The sequence below is a fragment of the Anas platyrhynchos genome, chromosome 3 (assembly GCF_047663525.1).
Source record: "Anas platyrhynchos isolate ZD024472 breed Pekin duck chromosome 3, IASCAAS_PekinDuck_T2T, whole genome shotgun sequence".
Classification (NCBI taxonomy): domain Eukaryota; kingdom Metazoa; phylum Chordata; class Aves; order Anseriformes; family Anatidae; genus Anas; species Anas platyrhynchos.
Window position 1 is genome coordinate 2574377 of NC_092589.1, and position 18829 is coordinate 2593205.

General features: G+C 43.6%; 1 protein-coding gene across 12 annotated transcripts in view; it reads right to left on the reverse strand.

Moving 5' to 3' along the window:
- Window positions 1-18829, reverse strand: part of LOC101793955 (sodium/potassium/calcium exchanger 3) — a 303296-nt gene that overhangs the window by 64114 nt on the left and 220353 nt on the right. Inside the window, exon 1 of one of the 12 annotated variants that reach the window (XM_038177282.2) lies at window positions 17037-17060. The exons of the other annotated variants lie outside the window; for them this stretch is intronic. The gene's annotated coding sequence lies outside the window, so the exon portion shown is untranslated. Of the gene's footprint in view, window positions 1-17036; window positions 17061-18829 lie in introns of those variants that run through there. 12 annotated transcript variants of the gene reach the window in all.

Genomic DNA, 18829 nt, shown 5'->3' on the forward strand with positions numbered 1-18829 from the left:
CCTGCCTGGTTGGGTAGCACTCTGACACTCACAGCACCAATGCCCCAGAGCAGCTTGGTCAGTAAATCATGCTGACAACCAGTCTTCAAGCCACTTTTAGAGGTCAGTCCAATAGTGAGGGAAGCATTTGATCTTTTTTGTATTATGCATATCTAAAACGAGACAAATCTAAACAGTATGCCATCAATACCAAGAATAAATTATCAGAGAAAACCTTTTTTTTTTAAAAAAAAAAAAATTATGCCTCTTCCCTCCAGAACCGATTTCTCATCACACAGGAATTATTATACTTGTGCTATGAAGTGTAAAATCAAAGAGTACCATATCAGCTTAAATGATCAATAAATACGATTCTTAGCTTTGTTTTTATCAGCAAATGAAACGTATCTAAGGGTATACAAATCCATGCTAGGTGAGAAAAATCTCCAGATGCAGAAGACAAAATCTGAGCAAACAAATTGATGTACTTTTGGAGCTACACAACAAAAGGCAAGTAAAATTTGGTGGTCCACTGCCTGCAGGGACAGCATTATTGAGAAAACTATTTAGTTACCCACCCCTAGAAAACACGTACAAAAACGTGAATAATATATGAACATCTACATAACTTTAAATAAATGAGAAAAAAAAAAAAAGACTGAACTTTATTTTCCCCTCTGAAAACAAGCAGATGAAACATTCTGGGTCAGCTAGTGTAAACGTGCAGAAATCCTTGGATCTTGGAGGATCAATTTTCATCCTGCCTGTTGAAGAATGCAACGTCCTACATACTGAATTGAACCAGGTCAACAACAACCAACTAAGCTGAGCAGACTCAAGCCATTCCATTGTAGATGTGCTTTGCGTCCAAGAACATTGCACGTCACCAGCTGTATCTTCACTATTGCTTTCTGACCAAAAGGTTAATGATACCAAACAGCCTACATGAAGAACATCACAAACTTTTTTTTATTATTTTTTTAAAACCATTCATCTTTTCCATTCTAATCAGTGTTGGTGAGGCCACAGCTGAGTACTGTATCCAGTTGTGCACCCCCAAGGTCAAGAGACACGCACAAGAACTGGAAAGAGTCCATCGCAGGGCCATCAAGGTGAGCAAGGGCTGGGAGCACCTCTCCTGTCAGGAGAGGCCTAGTTAAGAACTAAATAGAAGATGTATTTATCAACAAATGAGTATGTTTTCACTGAAAAAAAAAATAGGAACTATAGCACTTGTCTTTATTTTGCTTAGCACACAAAAAAGACTGCAAGAAAGCCTTCTACTTATTTAAACCAAACTCGTACCCCAAAGACCTCCCATGTAAGCATACTAGACAGCAAAACATTTACACCTATACCAGTCTTCAATGGTACAAGGCCATTTGCCGAGGCGATCGGCTCCGGGGCAGACGCGTTCCGCAGCAGAGCGGGGGATCGGGCCAGGCAGGGCTATTTTCTCCAGCATCGAGCCTACTTGAGGGAGCCGCCAGCCCTCGTGAGGGAGGCTGACGAGGCGTAGGCGGAGCCAGCAGCACCCCCTCCCCAGCCGTTCAAAAACTGCCTCCAGGGAGCGCGGCGACCAGGACGGGCAAGCAGGGCGTGGTGCGGCAGTTAGCGCAGGCAGGGCGAGCAGGAAGGGCAGAGAGTTTCCCCCACCCATACGAACACCTCCTTAACGACAGCCATCAGCTAGGTGATAATGGTCTCCACCAGGCACGGTGCACTCTCCAGGAAGTCGGTACACACCCAGACCGACTACCCGTTAAAAAATGCAGCAGTTCAGGTCACCGGGTGCGGGGAGTGTCAGAGCCTGCTGCTGCCATCGGCGGGAGGCAGAGACACTGCGTGCGTGAGGTGCAAGCAGCTGGATGACCTGGTCCGCATGGTGGCGGAGCTCAAGGAGGAGGTGGAGAGGTTGAGGGATATCAGGGAGTGTGAGCGGGAGATAGACTGGTGAAGTGACTCCCTGCAGGGCACGAAGGAGAGGTACAGGGGTGAGACACCCCAGATGGGGGTGGACCCCCTGCCCTGTAGCCATCGGGCAGAGGGAGGGGACCTGGGAGTTGAGGAGGAATGGAAACTGGTCCCTGCTTGACCTCGCAGACGATGCCCTCCCCTTCTGGCCCCGCCTTCCCAGGTGCCCTTACGCAGGTTTGAGGCCCTGGAGCTCGACAGACCAGTAGCTGAGGAAGAGGTAGCAAGTGTTCCCAGGAGGATGCCTAGGGCGAGGAGGTCAACTCTACGCCTCAGGACTGCCTCCATCAAGAAAGACAGAAGGGTTATTGTTGTGGGAGACTCTATTCTTAGGGGAACAGAGGGCCCTATTTGTCGGCCTGACCCTACCCGTAGGGAAGTCTGCTGCCTCCCTGGGGCCGGGGTCAGGGACGTTGCCAGGAAGCTTCCCAACCTGGTACGCCCCTCTGATTATTGTCCTCTTTTGATAGTCCAGGCGGGCAGTGACAACACTGAAGAGAGAAGCCTGAAGGCTATCAAATGAGACTTTAGAGGGCTGGGACGGTTAGTGGATGGAGCGGGAGTGCAGGTGGTGTTTTCATCCATCCCTACGGTGGCAGGGAGGGGTACAGAGAGGACACGGAAAGCCCACCTGTTAAACACGTGGCTCCAGGGCTGGTGCCAACGCAGAAATCTTGGGTTTTTCGACCATGGGGCACTTTACTCAGCACCTGGCCTGATGGCCGCAGACGGGTCCCTATCTTTTAGGGGGAAAAGGATCCTGGGCCAGGAGCTGGCGGGGCTCATTGATAGGGCTTTAAACTAGTTAAGAAGGGGGATGGGGCTGAAGCAAGGATTGTTGGGGCTGTGCCAGGGGGAACAATGGCAAGGCCGGAGGATAACGTAATGGCCCAACTGAAGTGCATCTACACCAATGCACGCAGCATGGGTAACAAACAGGAGGAGCTGGAAGCCATCGTGCAGCAGGCAGGCTACGACTTGGTTGCCATCATGGAAGCGTGGTGGGACCACTCCCATGACTGGAGTGCTGCAATGTCTGGCTATAGGCTCTTCAGAAGGGACAGGCAGCAAGCACAGAACGGGTGGTGCTGTGGCTCTCTATATTAGAGAATCTTTTGAGGTTGTAGAACTCAAGGCTAGGAATGACAAGGTCGAGTCCCTTTGGGTTAGGATCGGCAGGGACAACAAGGCTAGTATCCTGGTCGGGGTCTGCTATAGACCGCCGAACCAGGATGAGGAGACGGATGAGGAGTTCTATAGGCAGCTGACAGAGGTTGCAAAATCTTCAGCGCTTGTACTCATGGGGGACTTCAATTTCCCTGACATATCCTGGAAGCACAACACAGCCCAGAGAAAGCAGTCTAGGAGGTTTCTGGGGAGCATAGAAGATAGCTTCCTGACGCAGCTGGTTAGTGAACCTACCAGGGGTGGTGCCCCGCTAGACCTTCTCTTCACAAACAAAGAAGGACTGGTGGAGGATGTGATTGTTGGGAGCTGTCTTGGGCAGAGTGACCATGAAATGGTGGAGTTCACTATTCTTGGCAAAGCCAGGAAGGGGACCAGTAAAACTGCTGTATTGGACTTTCGGAGGGCTGACTCTGAGCTGCTCAGGACACTGGTTGGTGGAGTCCCTTGGGAGGCGGTTCTGAAGGGCAGAGGGGTCCAGGAAGTCTGGGCACCCTTCAAGAGGGAAATCTTAATGGCACAGGAGCGCTCTGTCCCCACGTGCCCAAAGATGAGCTAGCGGGGAAGAAGACCAGCCTGGCTGAACAGAGAATTGTGGCTTGATCTTAGGAGAAAAAAGAGGGTTTATAATCTTTGGAAAAGTGGGCAGGCCACTAGGCAGGACTATAAGGATGTTGCGAGGCTTTACAGGGACAAAATTAGGAAGGCCAAAGCTCATCTGGAGCTCAATCTGGCTACTGCCGTTAAAGATAACAAAAAACGTTTTTATAAATAGATCAGCACAGAAAGGAGGACTAAGGAGAATCTCCGTCCTTTACTGGATGCGGGGGGAAACTTAGTTACAAGAGATGAGGAAAAGGCGGAGGTGCTTAATGCCTTCTTTGCCTCAGTCTTTAGCGGCAATACCGGTTGTTCTCTGGATACCCAGTACCCTGAGCTGGTAGAAGGGGATGGGGAGCAGGATGTGGCCCTCACTATCCACGAAGAACTGGTGGGTGACCTGGTACGGCACTTGGATGTGCACAAGTCGACGGGGCCGGATGGGATCCACCCAAGGGTACTGAGAGAACTGGCAGAGGAGCTGGCCAAGCAACTTTCCATCATTTATCAGCAGTCCTGGCTACTGGGGGAGGTCCCAGCTGACTGGCGGCTAGCAGACATGGTGCCCATCTACAAGAAGGGCCAGAGGGCAGACCCAGGGAACTACAGGACTGTCAGTTTGACCTCAGTACCAGGGAAGCTCATGGAGCAGATCCTCTTGAGAGTCATCACGCAGCACTTGCAGGGCAAGCAGGCGATCAGGCCCAGTCAGCATGGGTTTATGAAAGGCAGATCCTGCTTGACGAACCTGAACTCCTTCTATGACAAAGTGACGCGCTGGGTGGATGAGGGAAAGGCTGTGGATGTAGTCTACCTTGACTTCAGCAAGGCTTTTGACACCGTCTCCCACAGCATTCTCCTCAAGAAACTGGCTGCTCTTGACTTGGACTGGCACACGCTTCGTTGGGTTAGAAACTGGCTGGATAGCTGGGCCCAAAGAGTTGTGGTAAATGGAGTCAAGTCCAGTTGGAGGCCAGTCACTAGTGGCACTCCCCAGGGCTCGGTGCTGGGGCCGGTCCTCTTTAATATCTTCATCAATGATCTGGACGAGGGCACTGAGCGCACCCTCAGTAAGTTTGCAGATGACACCAAGCTATGCACATGTGTCAATCTGCTCGAGGGTAGGAAAGCTCTGCAGGAGGATCTGGAGAGGCTGCACCGATGGGCTGAGGCCAACTGCATGAAGTTCAACAAGGCCAAGTGCCGGGTCCTGTACCTGGGGCGCAATAACCCCAAGCAGAGCTACAGGCTGGGAGAGGAGTGGTTGGAGAGCTGCCTGGCAGAGAAGGACCTGGGAGTGATGGTTGATAGTCGGCTGAATATGAGCCAGCAGTGTGCTCAGGTGGCCAAGAAGGCCAACGGCATCCTGGCTTGTATCAGAAGCAGTGTGGCTTCTGATACCTCAGCTCTGGTGAGGCCGCACCTCGAGTACTGTGTTCAGTTTTGGGCCCCTCGCTACAAGAAGGACATTGAGGTGCTCGAGAGAGTCCAGAGAAGGGCGACGAAGCTGGTGAGGGGCCTGGAGAACAAGTCCTACGAGGAGCGGCTGAGGGAGCTGGGCTTGTTCAGCCTGGAGAAAAGGAGGCTCAGGGGTGACCTTATTGCTCTTTACAGGTACCTTAAAGGAGGCTGTAGCGAGGTGGGGTTGGTCTATTCTCCCACGTGCCTGGTGACAGGACAAGGGGGAATGGGCTTAAGTTGCACCAGAGGAGTTTTAGGCTGGATGTTAGGAAGAACTTCTTTACTGAAAGGGTTGTTAGACACTGGAACAGGCTGCCCAGGGAAGTGGTGGAGTCACCATCCCTGGAAGTCATTAAAAGACGTTTAGATGTAGAGCTTAGGGATATGGTTTAGTGGGGACTGTTAGTGTTAGGTCAGAGGTTGGACTCGATGATCTTGAGGTCTCTTCCAACCTAGAAATTCTGTGATTCTGTGATACTCCTATACCAGTCTTCAGTGGCCTAACCTAGCTAGGATCCATTAGCACCAAATGGATAAGCTACTTGGTGCAGAAAGCTTGTATTGTTGGTTGTCCTGGCTTTAGCAAGGGGCACAGAGACTCCTCACCTTCCACAATATTACAAAACAGTGCTCCTATCCTGTATTATGGAGAGGGAAAGTTGCTGCCAAGCTGAGAATGTGTGAAATTGTTCCTGAATCACTGACTGTACAGAGCATAAAACACAGACTGAGCCATATCTGTGAGTGCCAAGAACAGCGTAATCCCCAAAGCACAGCACTCTCAGCTATGCCATATACACATCACAGGAGATTAAATGCCTAGACTTGTTTCATAAAGTTAGGAGAAAAAACCCACACAGAACATGCACACAAGAGCCCAGAAAAAACAAAGCAAGTCTGAACAGTTCTTGTTCCTTGTCTGCTTGAGGAACCAACAGGTCAGGGCAGGGGCAGAAGCAGGGCACATTGACAGTTCTGTAGAACCAAGCCTGCAGATGGCAGCACGGTTGGAACTAATGATCCTTACAGTCCTTTCCAACACAAAACGTTCTACGATTCTTTTATGCTAACTGGTATATTTGGAAAAATTATACAGGCTTTCAGTTATATAATCCCTTTTTCAGTACTAAAATCAAAGTAAGATTTTACAAACTAATTAGAAGTAAAACTTAAAGTAAAAAGAAGTGGTTTATGTCTGAATGTCTTCCCTGAAGTACATATGAACCTCCTCTGAAAGAGCAGGTTACTGGGTATCTGAAGAGTGAATTAGATTCTATCTGTAGGAGATACATATGTTTGCAGGGGAGGAGATTTAACAAGTCATAAAGTGCTTATTTAAGGAGAAAGACAAACAGTAAATATTCTATACTCCAGAAACTGGTAGCAGAAGGAGAAAGGAATTCATAATATGCAACCAAGCTAGCACCTCTACTGGTACAGAGTATGGAAATAAGCAAGTAAATTTAAGCCTCAGCATCATTTCTAAGACACTCATGATTTCCCTTAAAGGCCAAGGCTATGACTATATAGAGAGAATTATTGTTTTATGAGGAAAGTCACCCACAACTTCAACCAACACCTGTGTTCTAAAATGTTTTCAACACGATTTCTCAAACAACTCACACTCTTGTACTTCTTACTTGGGGAATGGGGGAATCATCTGGGAGATGTTTTGTTTTTGACAGACAAGGTAATTTCAGACCTTCAAATAGTCAAAATCTACAATTTAGTTTCTAATTATATTTTTACCAACAAAACGTGAGAGAAACCAAAGATGACATACTATTCTGACAAATACTGCTTACTGTTTCCTCTTCTATTCAATTTCTTGACAGCAAAAACAAAAATAAAATAGAGCAAAAACAAAAAGGTTATGACACATGCCAGTGAAACCCAGGAAATTCAAAGCTTAAGGCTGTTGAAGTATCTGTCCCAAACCAATTCAATTCCTCTTCCTTTCTTAGTAATATACAATGTGTGACTGACAAGGTTAGCCTCCCTGGCTTGGGTTTCAGTCTGCACAACTTCCAAGTCATGTAAACACAGGCCACCCTTCCTGTCCTCAGGTTGCTCCTCTTGCCCCTCCTTCAGAAGACAATTGTTCCCTGTGACCTCTCCCTACACATTTCCTCTCTGATAACTACCCTCGGCAACCCCTTCATCTTCATGCACCTTCTTCTGCCACTGTAGACTTGCAGTTCTCTTCACTTTTTGCAGTTTTTGCTATTTCCTGCCTCCAGCTAAGACTCTTCTCCTTTTCTACTCCTTTTCTCCTAACATTTGCACAAGGACCCTGGAAAGACAGACATATTTCATTTTGTATGACATCTCCAAGACCTTGCATTTTTTTTCAGAAGTCTGAGCTGCCTTTCCACTCCTCCCCTTTCTTATGCTTATATTCCTTCCCCTTCCAACATGCTTATATTGAGGTGGTGGTCCAAGATCATAGCCCCAACAACTCACCTAGCTGCTTCTTTCCTCAAGTTTCTCAAATGACTAGGACATACTCCACAAAGAGTAAGGAATTGATGCAACAGCCACCATCTGTCTCTTACAGCAGAGACAAAGGCTTAAAGCCTCTCCCAGACTGCCTTCATCTGGACAAGGGAGGAATAAAGGTACATCCCTCTCTTCAGAATTTGGGATCAGCAGTTTCCCTTTCTCTGTCCTGCCTAGTTTTGACCCCCCAGGGGTATAGGGAAGATTATCACCCTTAGAGTTTGTTTCCCCGGCATCACCAGCACCCACATCAAGACCTATTTGATTACTAAAAGCTTCTGTTTCCCTGCTGGATTCACAAGTTCATAAAATCTACTGCTAGAGGAACTTCTAAAGAAGGAAGTGTGGGTGTTTAATTCTCCACTCTTCATTTGCTTGAGTAAACAATTGGTTTTCTCTTCTCTCTCCAGGGACAGAGTTTCGAAATAAGTGCTTTAGAAGAAAATAAGCCTGATTCAGTGAAATAGTGAAACTGGGTTAAAGTACCAACAACAGGAGACCATTCTGAACTAAAACACACCGGTGACTCCACAAGTTTTGTTTACATAACATAAACCTCTAGTGTAGGAGTTAGGTAAAGAAATACAAATGAGTGAAACTAACAAATGCTAACCTGGATTAAATGTGATGAAACCCAGAAAACAATGTACCAGTCATATGAGAAGATATTTTCTAGCTTTAATTCCTGCTGACACACTGGTACCAGAAGATTTCCATGACTGCTAGCAACAAACACTGGCAATTGCTGTACATAGAGAGCTGGGACTAACCATACAGGAATGTTTACTTTCTCCTTTTACAAAAGAGAAAAACAGTTTGAATAACACAGCTAACAGAAACAAAATTCTTTCTGCAGATGGTAACAAAGGTGCCAATGACTAAAAACAGTTCTTGCAGTTATATACCACAGTTTCAAGACCTAGCATGGCATTGTTATTGCTTCTACATCTGATACCAGTTACTCTTGTACAGTTTCTTTGCACCAATTCTGTACAGTGAAAAAACACATAATCAATAAAGCCTATTAACTGCTCTTAAAATGAACAAGAAGGAACTAGGTATCTTTCTTTTTAGTTAATTCTTTCACAGTTCATGGACCATGACCTCACTTGCAGGATCACTGCTTCCACCTCCTGCATGCAAGGTTCTACGCAGCCCTTACTGGAGAAGGTGAATCTTTACAAAGCCCAGCAAGGAAGTGGTTATCAGCCTCAGTGCACTCTTCCATCTTCTCTTTCATCAGCCCAGAGGCATGGCTGCATTCAGCTGGGCTCCATAACGCCCCCATAGGGTTCAAAAGGAGGAGCAAAACTCTCCTGTTTCCCTTTGCAGCCCAAAGCATAACAGAAGCAGCTGCTGTCAGCTGCCAGCTTGACTTCATTCAGCTCATAGTTTCAGCATTTATCCTTAGCTCAGAGGGATAGAACCATTTGTTTTTCTCCTTTTCCTCTTCAGACAAAAGTTATATTCTTCAGAATGCAACTGCAGTGTTCCTTCCTGTCTGGCGAATCTATTATTCAGCAGCATATAGTAGAAAGAGATCCAAACCATAACCCATTACTGCACTTGTGGGCAAATCACTTTCCACTCTTTGATTTCATTTCTCCCGTGCTGTGCCCGTCTTACTTGTGACATTAGCCTAAGCTTCCTACCATTGCAGCTTCATACAGCACCAGACAATCCCACTCTACCAGCAATGTGGAGTTAAGCAGCAATAGCCTTCTGTCAGAACCCTTCATTCAGTGCACCTTTGCTTCTTAATCGGCTTCTTAATCAGAAACACAGCCTATGAGCAGCTTCAAATAGCTGCCATGCTTCTTAGCGACTTGCCACAAAAAAGCATCTCTCCAGTCTCTTCAAACATGTGAACTCCCAAAGAATCATACCTATCCTTGCACTCAAACATTTCACACACACACAAATTACACTGACACCACAGGATCATGCTCAAACCTGGAACAGTTTAATTTGCCATTTCATGACCACGAAGGCTAGACCTTGGAGACCGCCCCTGAAAACATTAACTTTGCACATTTCCAACAACTCAAGATTTTCATGTGCAGCCTTGAGAGGTCCAACATGTAAATAATAGTGTTGTGGGGTTTTTTTGATGTGCAATTAGGAATTAGCCTCCACATTCATACACAGACCCAAGAAATCTTAACATGCTGAAGTAGCACTGATTCCAGTGCAAGTATTTTGCTCAACTAGATCTGAAGGAGGAATGTCTAAGGCCCTGCTGGGGTTAACGACTGTTTGAAAAGCAAAGAAAACAGGTTTAAGTAGCAAAGCAAATGACCAAATCACCTTTAATTAAAGCTGGTATGTTTGAGACAAAAGCTTTCAACTGACAACCAGTTCTCTTTGTTAGCCGTCACACAGTAGACTAGTAAAAGCAAAGGGACCAACGTGTCACCCTACCGGCAGAAATACCTTTTACCCTGGCATCAATACCTAGTCAAGCATACTCTTCATTCCTGTATGAATAATACACCTTTTCTCTTCTCAACAGGTCTCAAGAGAAAATACTGGTAGGAGTCAACACATGATGTATCAACATCTCAGGAAGCTTCTTCCTGCTATCAAATACAATGTTATATCTGACTATCAGTTTTAAGTTTTATTAAATAAAAAATAATAATAATAATCAAAGCACGTGAATTAATACTGTTTCTCTGTTAACAGTCTTCAAGTTAAAGATTGGTAGTAATAGCACTTCCAGCAGTCATGCAGCACTACAACAGACTACCAGATAATGTAATGGAAACATGATGCAATGGAAGACTGGGATTCACAGTACAAACAACAAAAAAGCATCATATGCTCTACTAAAAATACACTTCTTGTAGAGAAATCCTTTGCTGTGCAAAGTTCAATTAGCATCTAGATAAAAAAGCACAATAACAGGCACAGATGATTTGGGGAGGAATAATAAGGCTACAGCTATATATCTTATATGTTTCTAAGGCTATATATTTAACTGAGATAACTTACCTCTTATTTCACTGGTATTCCATAAAAAGTATGACCAAAAAAAAAAAACCAACGAAAAAACACACACACAAGTATCAGGTAAAAGAGACAGATCTAGTTCCTACCTTGTTTCCTTTTTTTTCCTAGCACTGGAAAGTCAATTGCAGAGCTGGCTCTCAAACTAAGCAACAGCTGTGCAGCTTAAGCTTATAAGTGCATTATTTTCTTCATGACATCAGGAAAACTGTAGATGAAAAGTAACTTTAAAACAGCCAATACTGTCAGCTGACAGTTCTCCTTACATGTGACACAATAACGCACATTACTGTGGGAGTGTACTGCTGGCTTGCCAAAGGAGCCTCAGGTTTCTGGAACACAGCTCATGCTTATTTCATTGTCACTGGCATTCCCTGGTCTCATTTTCACACAATTTCGCTATATTCTGTTCATATTTGGATGCTAACCACACAACTTGCTTAAAAAAAGCCTACTACACATCTGCCTCATGTTAACCCCAAAATACTTCCATTTAATTAGTGTTTGCCTGCCAGAATAGCTTTATGTAAGTACTTAAAGGCATTAAGCTAACTGACTGATAGCTGTAGACAATTCTATGCCTAGAAATAAAAAGGAGTTTAAACAACACTGAGGATTTGAAAGATATGCATGGTATGCTCTCTGGCTGTTCTTCCAGAAAGTTTTCTCCCAAAACCCAATCAAATCCTGTCCTGAACACAGAAAACACTTGACCAGAGGACTACTTTATCTCTTTCCTAAGTGACAGCCTCTAGAAAAACTGCTCATGATACCACCTCAAAGCAAGGAAACAGTTTGTAAGAAGTCTCCTCAGACTGCCTATCCTGGCCCAGTCCATTTAAGGGTGTTACATCATCCACACTTAACTCAGAAACATGGAAAGTTTCCAAGACAGGATGCCATAGTTAAGATACTTTACTAAAAGTTACATTATATTAAGTACCAAATAGTCAACGTTTCAGCTCCAGTATCAAATCATATTGCTGTTTATTAATAGATCCAGTTTTGCTAAACACTTATCTAACAGTTTAGAGGCCACAGATAAAGACAGAAACGTCTGATTTACATTAACTGTAAATGGTATTTGGGAGATACTGCTAGCTAATGGAATGTCTAAACTTAGGCTGTTACAGTCCTGCCTGGAGTGGTAAACTTGCAGATGTTTTTTAAGAACTGTTGCACACTCCAGTCACTATTGGTATTGCTGCAACTGCAGAACATCCAGTGCTGCTGGAAGCCTGGCAAGTACTTAATGGGACCTTAGCAACCAACTGCACCCAAACCAACTCTTCCAAAAGCTTAGGCCAGAATCTTCCAGAAAGGCTGGAACTGATTCACTTGCTCACTCTGAGTTTCAATACTGAGCAGTGTAGCTGCTAGTGGGAAACAGAAAATATATTCACATATGTAAGCTTGTTGGGCTACTGGCATAGAAGTGGGAAGGTTAGAAGGCAGGACAGCAGATACATTTGGAGCCGCAGAGATCTGTCTGTTATTTGCACATTTTGCAGTGGTATCTCTATCTGGTAGCACTTAACGCCATACATTCAGTCCAGTTAACTAGTAATAGAACTAAACCGTCCTCCTCCCCAGATTCACAGAGATATAGTCCTGCTTCCTCAGTTGAGGAGAAAAGTTGCATTACTTACTGATATCATACATAATGAACTTTTCCAAAAATTCACACGGTATATCTTGTTTTAGATATCGTACACTCAGAATAAATAACACTTCACAGATACCAGGAACAACCTATATAACCTGAAAGTCACAGAATCACAGAATTGAAGCGGTTGGACGGGACCTCAAGAGATCATCGAGTCCAACCCCTCTGCCAAAGCAGGTTGCCCAGGTAGGCATCCAGGCAGGCCTTGAATGTCTCCAGAGAAGGAGACTCCACAACCTCCTTGGGCAGCCTGTCCCAGTGCTCTGTCACACTCACTGTGAAGTTTTCTCATGTTGGTGCAGAACTTCATGTGATCCGTTTTGTGGCCATTGCCCCTTGTCCTATCTGAAAAGAAGTTGGCCAAATCCACTGTCTCCCACACTTAAGGTATTTGTAAACATTAATGAGATCTCCTCTGTCTTCTCTTCTCCAGGCTGAACGGCCCCAGGTCTCTCAGTCTTTCCTCACAAGGAAGATGCTCCAGGCCCCGTATCATCTTTGTGGCCCTCCGCTGGTCTCTTTCCAGGAGATCCCTGTCTTTCTTGTACCGGGGAGCCCAGAACTGGACACAGTACTCCAGGTGAGGCCTGACCAGAGTAGAGGGGGAGGATCACCTCCCTTGACCTGCTGGCCAAACTCCTTTTAATGCACACCAGGATCCCATTGGCCCTCTTGGCCACCAGGGCACACTGCTGGCTCATGGCCAACCTGTCATCCACCAGGACCCCCAGGTCCTTCTCCTCAGAGCTCCTCTCCAGCAGGTCATTCCCCAGCCTGTACTGATACTTCGGGTTGTTCCTTCCCATGTGCAGGACTCTACACTTGCTCTTGTTAAACCTCATTTGTCACTAAGTCACTAGACTTAGTGTTTTAGTTTTGTTTTATTTGCTTACAATCTTTACCACAGCTTTAAGAGTTAAATGCAATCTAATGGCCTACACTGCATTAGAGTTCATTTAACAAATTGCCTCAATTAAGAAAATCATGAACAGAGAAAAACTGATGGACCATACATAGCTAAGTATAAATATACACAGCAGTATAAAGTATACACACCTGGCTGAGTGGAAAGTTTGCTGAGCATGAACTGTACCACTGATCTACCTTTCTTAAATTCGCTGGACTTTTCACGCACCACATTTCAGCAAAGTGCTCCAATTGAGCTACTGAATTTACTAGTGAAATAAAGGGTATCTTCCCATTCTAATGGTCTCAAAGGGCACAAAGAGCCTTGACAAAGGAAATGCTTGTAGCCAGTCTGTCCCTACCTTGAAAGGAAACCTCCATATCAACAGAACAGAACCCTTATCAATGGGGAATGAAATGTCCATCCACATTTGGAAACTGCAATGTTCAACAAAGGGAAAAAAAACAAACCAAGGAATTTTCCTATCATGGCCAAGATGTTGCTTGCCAGCACAAGTTTTAACTACACTGATAAAAACCCCAGGCTTTTAGTTGTGACACAAAAGGTTGTAAGTAACAGTGTGTTGATATTTTAAGACTACCTTCTTCAATTCTCTATCCAAATCAATTAATGCCTGTGCCCAATGCAGTTAAACTGCGTAGTGTGTTTATTCCAAAGCCAAGACTTTTCCTTAGTTTTGCATTCTGTACTCCTGTGGTATGATTAAAAACTTGCACTGAACTTTGTTAGGTGGTCAATGCTAGAACTAAAAATGTTCTAGTCATTCTTAGAACATTACCACCAACTACTGAAAGACAACTATTACCTACTTTCCATTCTTAAAACACGTAATATAACACTAAGCCTTAAGCAAAACACACATTATACAAGCAACACACAGAACATCAGTGAAAGTAGACACAGTATTATGTATTCCTTGTCATGAAATCAAGCGAAAACTTAAAACGCTTCAAAGTGGCTCTCAGGCTGTCATATTTAAAAACAAACCATGCCTCCAACTCACTGTGGAGTAGTGAATGACATGGTTCACAAGATTAAACTGTGGCATGACAAACAGAAAATAACCATCAGCAAAGCAGGATGCCCAGTATGTCTGCTAAAAGGGTATGCATGTATTAACATACTAACTTTAGCAAGGAACAAGACATGCAAGAGACCCCACCAAACAAACTTCTTGGCTTCTAGAGTTGTTGCTAACCGTAAGGGAAATGCACTATAAGCAATAGCTAACATGTGCCATCACTCATGAAATACCAAAGGGTGAAACAACATATTTCATACAGATGATGAAAAAAATGAATCCACACTTCAACAAACTAATATTTTTCTTGGCAGTCCATACCTTCTAAAAAAAATTGCAATAAAGTACTTTAAGGGATGTGCTGCAAAACAAATGATGAAAGTATTTTTGTAGGGAATCCCTGCCAAAATGAATGAGCTGTGCATTTACCAGAGTAAAACAACTTAATTATTAATTAATAATTTTTATGGAACCATTACACAAAGTTTGAATTAAGCAAAGGAAGTTTTACTGCTGTCTTGACGGTGATTTTGTTTTGAATTGGTCAGATAATCCGAACATTCCAAGCAATGCAGTTTGTAAAGCATTTACTATGCAAAACAAAGACCACTGATATGAGTTAGAACCAAGGCTTTCCATGTAGCTCCTTGTGATAAGCTGGCAACACTCAAACTTTGCTACTGTTCACTAGGTTATTCATTGTTTTTGTCAAAATAAAGTTTCTTGGATTCTACCCCAGTTTAAACAAAAGCCATGGCCCATTTCTCATGTGGCAGGGGAGGCACAGATGGAATCTTTCCATGCCATTGGAGAGGGTCTGGCAGTCTTGACCCACATTCGTGAACAACTTAATTGAACAACTTTATAAGTTTAACATATTTAACTAGTGGAAAGGTTTACTTGTGGCTCAAAGATAATTCTCTAGCATGTCAAGTATTTATAACCAGTTTGCAAGGACTTCAGTGGGAACTCCCTGCTCTAACAGCACAGAGAAACACTTCAGGATATGAGTTTTACCACAGCTATTAAGTCAGTCAAGTTCAAACTACCAGCAATAAAAGTCACAGGACTGAAAATTTATATTTTCTAACCACACCTTCCAAAACTCAATTCTCATTGAACACTTATTAGCTTCCAAAACCACCACTTTGAAGAGCTGTCTCTAGACCCTTATAAAAGCAGTGTACAAAGTAGGGTTTATACTGTGGCACACATACAGACAAATTAAATCACCTGCAGTACCCTAAAGGTTTCCAGATAGACAAACCAAACAGGTGTGGCCCTTAGCAAACACAGAACACATACCCTGGCCTCCTCCTTTGAGGCTATGTGAAGCATTCAAATTATGGTCTTCCATCTTCCATTAACTATTCTGTACACTGTGAAGCAATTTAAAAAAATCCCTAATCAGCCATAGCTAAAATACATGTAGCTTACCATGACAGCTTACCAAGTACTCACATCTCAGTGTTGCCAACATCTAACTTTTCATAAGGAATTGCAGCCTTGGGAAGTTCCACATACAGGCATGCCAAGGCCCCAGCTGGCAGGAGGGATACTTAATGTAATCTTCACAAGAATAAATATGTTTTTAGAAAAATACAACCAGGAGAAATTCAGTTTAGAAATCGAACTTCTCTGCAAAAATTGGTGAGCAGTTTCTTCCACATGCAGGTCCAGATCAGTCAGCAAGTGTACTCAAACTTTAGTCCATGCCTTTTTCCTAAACAGAAGTTATTACAAGGCTTAGTTATGGAATTAACATGAAGCCAGTGTAAAAGGCATCCCCTTGCCACACTGGCCCAGGAGCGCAGACTGAACTAGAAAATAACAGCTGGCAAACCTATCTTTTGCTCTGCATCAGGCGAGTGACTTTGTGCCAGAACTTTTGCTTTAAGCACCTGACCAGGCATCTGCAGAGTAGGAAGATGAAAGAGGACACTATACTATAGCAAACACGATTTCTCTATGCACTCAATACCATCTGCTCTTGCCACTCATTCAGATCAGCCCTTCAGATCTGCTTATGTGCTCCGCAGCTTGGAGTCTTCATCTGAACCAGTAAGCTTTGCAAGGAACACAATCAAGACAGTCAAGTGAGCATTTCCATTGACTTCCACACATTCAATCTTAAATATGCTTAAATGTATTTTAAGCATATGCTCAAAAAGCATTATCCATTAAGAGAAAATTTTAAGTGAAGGAGTAACAGGAAAACAAGGCTACAGATCCGCACGCAAGTTAGGAAAGGAAATGTTAACATAGGTAATGCAAGCCACACATGAAAGGAAAACTTCGGGTTATTCTCATGCTGGAAGTATGTTTCAACAAAGTCAGGGTCAAAGAACCCTGGAGTTAATTACTGGAAAACATGGATATGTATTCAGCAAATAAAAAGCAGAAGTCACAGACATCACTTTGGATGCAAAAACCGTAAAGAAAACCACTCAGAAAGTCCCAGAAGTGTTTTTTTTTTTGTTTTTTTGTTGTTTTTTTTTAAACTTTTCCATTACAAGCCACTTGTGCGACCATGTTCAGAGCACTGTTTAGTGCTGGGCATTTGGCCAGAGTGTTTAAATACCTTACCAACAATTCACTGATTTCAGCAGACTTAGAACTCAGGAAGAAGACATTGCCTGCTCATGTGCAAAGTAGGGCTTTTACTCCTCAGAGACAAGTCACAGGTAAGAGATCTTCCAAGAACTTTTACTTACAAGGCTATCTCAAAAACCTTGGTCCAAGAACAGGAGAAAACGCAGCTCCTTTGTCTCACCCTCCTGTCACACATTATCTTCATGTACCAGAATCCTCCATGATTCAGCTGCATTTTATATAACATGCAACACAAAGAGGGTCACTGCTAGCAAATCATATATGATAAAATAATTACACATCACAAAATACCTTTGATTCCTGTCAGAGGATTGGTTAGACCCTGATAATTTCCTTTTGCTACTTTCACTGTCATCTCTGCATTTCTCTCTCATATTCACACTGATGGTAGAATACCTACATACAAACATTTAAAAGAATCAAATACAATGCCTACAAGTCATACTGAACCACTAAAATTCACTCCTCAGCATTTCAAGAGGAAAGCGATGAAGTCCACATATTATTACAACTGGAGCAAGACATTCTGTATTGTGAGTACTATGTTTAAGTAACTGCAAATCAACTTGGATTGTATAGTAGTTTAATATTCTCCAAGTTCTACTAAGCAACACGATGAATGGGTAAATCATCAGTCTTACAAGACATCCAGTGTTAGTAATTTCTCTTTGAGAATACATACACATCTTTCAGCAAGCTTTCAACAAATGATATATGAGGAAAAAAAAAACAAAGTAGGCAGAAGTACGCTTTTAGCCATCCTGCAAAAACAAATTTCATCTTGATTTGAAAAAATGAAGCGTGGCCTCTACATTTGCAGGCTCATAAAAATTACAATCGGCAACACATTACAAGGATAACACCAAACTTTTAGGCCCAATTCAACACTTATAACTGACAGCATAAATTCATGAGCAACTCCCTTGAAGTTGATAGAACTATGTGAATATAAAAATTAATGTAAAGAGAAGAATTAGGCCCATCCTCTTTTGATTCAAGAACCGTTCTTTTAAGTAATGAACTTTCCAAGTATTAGAAATTATTGGATTTTTAGGCTACATTACTCTGCCTTTTGTTTTACATTATTTAAAAAAAAAATAAACATCTGGTTGAAAAAATGCAATTACTTACACTTCAGTCCTAAAACTCCTACCACACTTCTCTGTATCCTTGGGATACAGATGCAGGATTTGGTTAACACCCCTAATCCATCCACACACTGTGGAATCAAAGAACTCCCTCCTCAGCCACCAGCACCTTCATATGTCTCTTCCTTGCCCAATTCTCACACAAGAGCTCTCCTCAGTCACACTACCCTACGGACAGGAAAAAGCAGGTCAGCCCTGCTTCAAGGAGAGGGGCAACAAAAGGTTGACCAGACCATGCCCGCTGGCACAATCCGGCTGGCCCAGGCCAGCTGTCCTTGCGTAGGAGACTGTTGGAGGCACAGAGAGCTGCTGAAGAAGGCAGAGGCTGTCACCACTACCATCAGCCAGCACCCACAGCTGCAAGCCCTGTTCTTCTCAGCTAGGCAGTCCAGAGGAGCACACCTACCAGGACAACACTCACTGCCTGAGAAGTCATTCCTTGTCCTCTCTGATGAGGCACAGGCCATAGGGTAACATTACTCAGAATGAACTGTGCTGCCAGAACACTTCCCTATTGCTGTAGTATTACCAGGTTGGTTCAATGGACACCACATGTTACACCTGTTAACAAAGAAGTATGCATTTTAAGCATGCTTTTCACAAGGGATGCTGTGACTAGGTTGAAAAGTACAGCAGCTACAGTTGAGTAAAGGACTTATGCTTCCACATTGCACTAACTAACCTTTGTCTTTCCAACCAAAGCAGGCATTTTTCAGCATGGGAACAGTCACGGGCTTGGAATCACT